The following is a 6000-nucleotide window of genomic DNA, read 5'->3' as shown; positions in this document are numbered from 1 at the left end:
GTTTTGGAAACAAAATCTAAAATCTGGATGCTTTCTGCCACAAAGTTCATACTGGCAACCCCAGGTCATGCCTGACTGGAAAGGAAACGCAATCCTGCCATTTCTCAAACACGAAAGGCGGGCTCTCCAAAAGGGGATGTTGAACATGCCTCCCAAACACTCTAAGCTCACTGGTGAATGAGAATCAGCAAGAGAGTAAAACTGGTACCCAGAGAGTAGCTTGAGAACCGGCTAGGTGCAGTATTTCCATTGCAGTACATCTAAGGGAATGTTAGAATAAAGCTCCTAGTTTTGTCATCAGATACAAAACTGACTGGTGTTCAACAAGCTACAGAACGATGACATGTGGGTATCTCTTCTCCTGGGCAGACACTATTTGCACCTTTCTAGAACAAGTGCTACCATAAAACCTGCAGCACAAGACAACCCCACAATAAGGAATCACCCCACTCGGAGTGTCAATAGTGGGGCCCTGGCACAGAGAACATGCTGACTTATGCTTTACATGCAGGGAGCCCAGATTCAAGCCTCTACACTTCACAGTTCCCCAGACACCGCGCTGGGAGTGACCCTAAACACTGAGTCAGGAGTCACTTTAAGTCACTTTAAACTTGGTGTGCCCCCAACCCTAACCTTAAAAAAGTGCTAACAGGGAGGGTGAAAAGATGAGAGACCTTGCCAGACATCATAACAACAAGCTGATGTAAAGCCATTTGGAGTTCTAGGAAATTAATTCAAGGACAAAATTACCTGGTGGGTGCAGTCCTTAAAGACTGACAATGTATGTAGACAATAAGTTGTTGTGATGTTAATTTCCTATTTCCAAACTTTAAAGCATTTTCTTTAATGGCAACAGCCAAGTGTCTGCCTCCAAAAGAATGTAAACATTTTTGTTTTATTTTAGAGTGCTAGGGATCAAGCCCAGGACATCACATGTAAAGCCAAGTGTTCTCTTACTGCAGATTCTTCTTAGAAATACTTCACTAAATGTCTATGCAAGACTATCTAGTTAACCTGAAAGAGATCAGAAAAACTGGGGCTGGAGCGATAGCACAGCGGGTAGGGCGTTTGCCTTGCACGTGGCCAACCCGGGTTTGACTCCCAGCATCCCATATGGTCCCTCGAGCACCGCCAGGAGTAATTCCTGAGTGCAGAGCCGAAGTAATCCCTGTGCAGCGCTGGGTGTGACCCCCCAAAAAAAGAGAGATCAGAAAAACTGAATTAAAAAAGAACCCCCCTCCCCAATGACCGAAAATTTTTGTTTCCATAAAAATTTGCAGCAGTTGCTAATTTAAAATTTAGGGATTTTCTCGGGGAGTATTAAAGTGCCACATATTTTTTAAAAACAAGAATTGTCAAACAGACGCAGTGAGCAAAGCTTCCTTTGTGGAACCAGAGGGAGAGCTCAACAGACTCAATCAAGCTTCGCATTGATTTGGTCCCTAGCACTGCATGGTCGCCAAGCACCGTCAGGGAGCGAAGCACCCTGAGAGTGAAGAGTCAGGAATAGCCCCCGAGCACTGCCAGGTGTGACCACTAAACAAAATTAAGCCTGTTCTCCTGCTGATTGCTAAGACCTTTGATTCCTGCTCTGCATTCCACCTCCTTCTTGCTCAGGTTCAGGCCTTGCTCACTAATTCCCTTGGCTCACCAACTCCCTTGGCTCAGGACTGACCTTTCCTATTTACCATCATTGCAATGCATGCTTTGTCCTGAAACCCCCAGCTGAAGAGAGATTCTAGGAACTTCCTATTGCAGAGGCTCAGAGGATAAAGGCCACACACCTGATTCTCACGGATATTGAGAGAACATAAAACACCTCATTTACAGTTTGTCATTTGATATTATTTGTGGTTTCTTTGCCATATTCACTTTTTACATCATTAAGTTTTGCTACTTTTACTGTCAGTTCAGCTTTTTAATTTATTTATTTGAAATTACTATAACTTTTTCTTTAAAAAAACCTAACATTTAATTTTCCTGATATTTTTAATGCAGTAGCACTGCTATTTATTCAGCCATTGATTAAACTGATTGAACCAGGCATGAACTCCACATTACTTCTTTTAAAATTTTTCAATTTTATTAGCTCACAATGTTTGATTACATTCAATATTCAAACACCAATCCCACCACCATTACACATTCCCACCACCAAATTTGGAATGTTTCTATCCCAAATCCCAAGACCTGTCCCAAAACACAACCAAAATAGTATATTTCGTATTGTCTGCTATGAAGAAGTGCTGAACATGCTTACAAAAAAGTGTTGATATAGGAAACAGTGTGAAGATTGTTCTATTTTGGCAGGAGCCATTAAGACATCCTATAGGATATCACTAATATGTTAAAGTTTGGGTGATGTGAGTTTTGGTATATATATCTGAAAATATGTATATATGTGTATACATATATATTTCCCTCTATGATTTGTTGCCTACCATCTGAACCCCATCAAATGTTGTGTGGCCATTATGGAGAATGGGTAGGGAGTGTTTTATGTGTCGCATGGCTGCAAAAGCAGCCGCGTGGTCCAGGAAAATGTTTACTTATATGTGAGGCTTCGTGCTAGCGCATGGAAGCAGCCTTGAGCGTGGTGGAGGTTGAATTGTGGAGGGTTTTGGTTGCTGGGGTTGGGTCCCTTGGGGCAGGGAAGGCTGTCACCCAACCCCCTGTGGGGTGCCCCGTGTGAAACAGCCTGGTGCAGAGTCCGGTGGCATGGTTATGGGGCCTTCGTGTTATGCTCCCTTTCAGGAGAAGCAGCTGTGGGATCTGGACGGTGGCCAATAATGAGATTATCTGGTGCCGGCAGGAGGTGGCTTATGGGCATGACCCCTGAATCACCAGAGACTAGGGAAAGCGGGCAGAGGATCTCTGCTCCTGGTCCCATTGAGCCCAGAGTCCAAGGTCACAAAGTTCCTCATTACCTGGGTTCCATAGGACTTCACTTATGCGTGAAGCTCAACTTGAGTGCATGGGGAGCGGTCTTGAGTGTGGCACCAGTTGAGTTGTGGAGGTTTTTTTTTGCTTTTTGGGTCACACCCAGCGATGCTCAGGGGTCACTCCTGGCTTTGCACTCAGGAATTACTCCTGGCAGTGCTTGGGGGACCATATGGAATGCCGGGGATCGAACCCGGGTGGGCCGCGTGCAAGGCAAACGCCCTACCTGCTGTGCTATCGCTCCAGCCCCCGAGTTGTGGAGGTTTTTGGCTGCCAGAGCTGGGTTACGTAGGGTGGGGAGGGTTCTCACCCACCCCCCTCTGGGGTGCCCCGTGTGAAACAGCCTGGCATGGAGTCCAATCGCATGATAGAAATGTCCCAGCTGAGCCCACATAGTCTACACAGCATGGGAGTCATTCCCCACTACCCAGATTCTCAGGGACCTGTGGAGCAGTGAACCTCTTCACAGGAAATGAAGTCAGTCCCAATCTCTGTCCAGCTTTAGGCTCTTCGCTTTTTGTCACAGAAAAGTATTTCTAGAGAAGACAGGTAATGAACTAAAATAATGTTATTGACGTAGGATACTAATTATAAAGAAAATGTGGGCTTCTTCAGAGGGCAGGAAGGGCAGAGGAACACATGATTGACCTCGGCTCTGTCACTGGCATGTGGTCCACTGAGTATTGCCAGGAATCGTGTGATCCCTGAGTACAGGAATACCCCCTGAGCAACCACTAGGTAGGATTCAAAATACCACTCACTGCCACACACACACACACACACACACACACACACACACACAAAATGAGCAGAGAGATGAGAGTTCCAAAAATAAAGGGAATTTTCACCCCCTGAAAAAAGGCATAGCAGGACTGGGAAAATAGTACAGCTAGCAGAGCACATACCTTGCATGTAGCTAAGCTAGGTGTGATTCCTGGCATCGAATATGGTCCCCCAAACTCTGCCAGTTTCTGAGGGCAGAGCCATTGTTGATGTGACCCAAAACCAAAACAAACAAAAAAAAACACAGGCCACCCTAAAGTAAAAGGAAGAGAAATTATGCACCCAAAGATAGGCTGGACTCCAGCATGGATGGTCTAAAGCAAATCTTACAGAAGAAAGATATAAGAAATTGGAAATGGAGTTAACATATAATATAAAAAGGCAGATGTTAAAGAATAATATAAGAGAAAAACAAAACATCAAACTAAAACAAAACAAAGAGAATGAAAATGCAATAAATACTAATATAACTACCCTAAATGTTTCTTATTTAAAATTTTGGGGCATGGGGGCCACACTTGGAGGTGCTCAGGATTTAAACCCAGTGTTCAGGAGTCACTCCTAGTAGAGCTCGAAGTACCATGTGGTGTTGGGAATAGAATCCAGGCCGCCCATATGCAAAGCAAACATTCAACACTTTAAGTTATCTCTCTATCCCTAACAGATCTTTTTCTAATTGAATCACCATGAGATACAATTTAAAAGCTTTCATGATTGAGTTCAGTCATGCAATGACCAAACACCCATCCCTCACCAGTGGGCATTTTCCACCACCAATATCCCCAGTATCCTTCCCACCACCCCCACTCCATCCCACCACCTGCTTCTGTGGCAGGCACTTTCCTTATTTCTCTCTACTTCTGGGCATCATGGTTTGTAATATAGATACTGAGCGGTCGTTATGTTTGCCGACTTTCAGCACACACCTCCCATCCCAAGCCATCCCTCCAGCTATCATTGACTTAGTGATCCCTTCTCTATCCCAGCTGCCTTCTCCCCCAGCACATGAGGCAGGATTCCAAACCATGGAGCAATCCTCCTGGCCTTTGTCTCTACTGTCTTTGGGTGTTAATCTCATATTATGTTATTTTATATCTAATAGATTTTTTGAGACAATACCTGGAAATGCTCAGGGGTTACTCTTAGCTCTGCACTCAGGAATTACTCCTGGCAATGTATAGGGAACAATATGGTTTGCCGAGGATCAAAACCAGGTTGTTCTCAGGTAAGACAAGCACTATATCCACTGTACAATCTCTCCAGCCCCTTAACTGATTTTTTTAAACTTTATTTAAATATTGTGATTTACAAGACTTCTCACAATACAGTTGTTTCAGTCATTGAATGTTCCAGCACCAACCCCACCATCAGTGTGATCTTCCTTCCACCAGTATCCCATTTCCTACCCACCCCAAGCCTGTCCCCTTAGCAGGCACAAACTTCATATCACTTGTTAAAACAAAATGGCAAATGAAATTACTCGAAATAGTTCAGTAAAAGAAAATTTGTCAAAAGTGTTATATCTCACAATAGTGTACTAAAGTCATTGAGGACTCAGAGTTGTTTGGTGCTAGGTGAGCCTTCTTTGTTATTGGTTTTTGCTCATTGAGCTTAGTGGGCTTCTACACAACCTTATCATCAAATTTGCTGTGTTCACATTAGGCTTTCAGTACTGTGAAATTTGGTGTTGTGCAACTGCCATATGGACATGTACGACAGGAGCTGTGAAACTGGGATGGTTCAGCAGCTTAAAATTTTTTCGAGATTAGTTATGGAACTGTGGAGTTGGGCTGGTTTATATGATGTGGGTGGAGTGGAGGCTGTTGAGTCCTTTATACCAGCAGGGTAGAGTAATTGGTCCACTCGCATTCCAAGCAGGCACCAGACTACTGAGCCTGGGCACTGGTCAACCTGTGACAATTAAGTCTCCATCATCACAGCCAACATAACCAGCGTATAAACTGGCCCAGCTTCACAGCCAAACTTGAAGAGATGCCAAGCACCTAATGAGTGATTTTGATAGAAGCCACAACCTGCCCTCGTTTGGGTCCACCAAGGCTATAGCTGGCAGTGCTGGGAGTAGATGGTTTATCAGGAATTGAAGTCAGGGAACCACGTGTGCTAACCATGTGCTCTACCACTTGAGCATCTCCTCAGCCAAAGTTTTTCTGAATTTTTATGTAATAACTCAAAACATTAATCTCCTATTTTACCAATTAAAAGGTAAATATGAATTAATTGATTTTAAAAAAAGACCTTTGGAGGTTGCAGATATAG

This window comes from Sorex araneus, chromosome 10, assembly GCF_027595985.1.
Source record: "Sorex araneus isolate mSorAra2 chromosome 10, mSorAra2.pri, whole genome shotgun sequence".
NCBI lineage: Eukaryota > Metazoa > Chordata > Mammalia > Eulipotyphla > Soricidae > Sorex > Sorex araneus.
Note: the sequence above shows the minus strand (reverse complement) of the source record.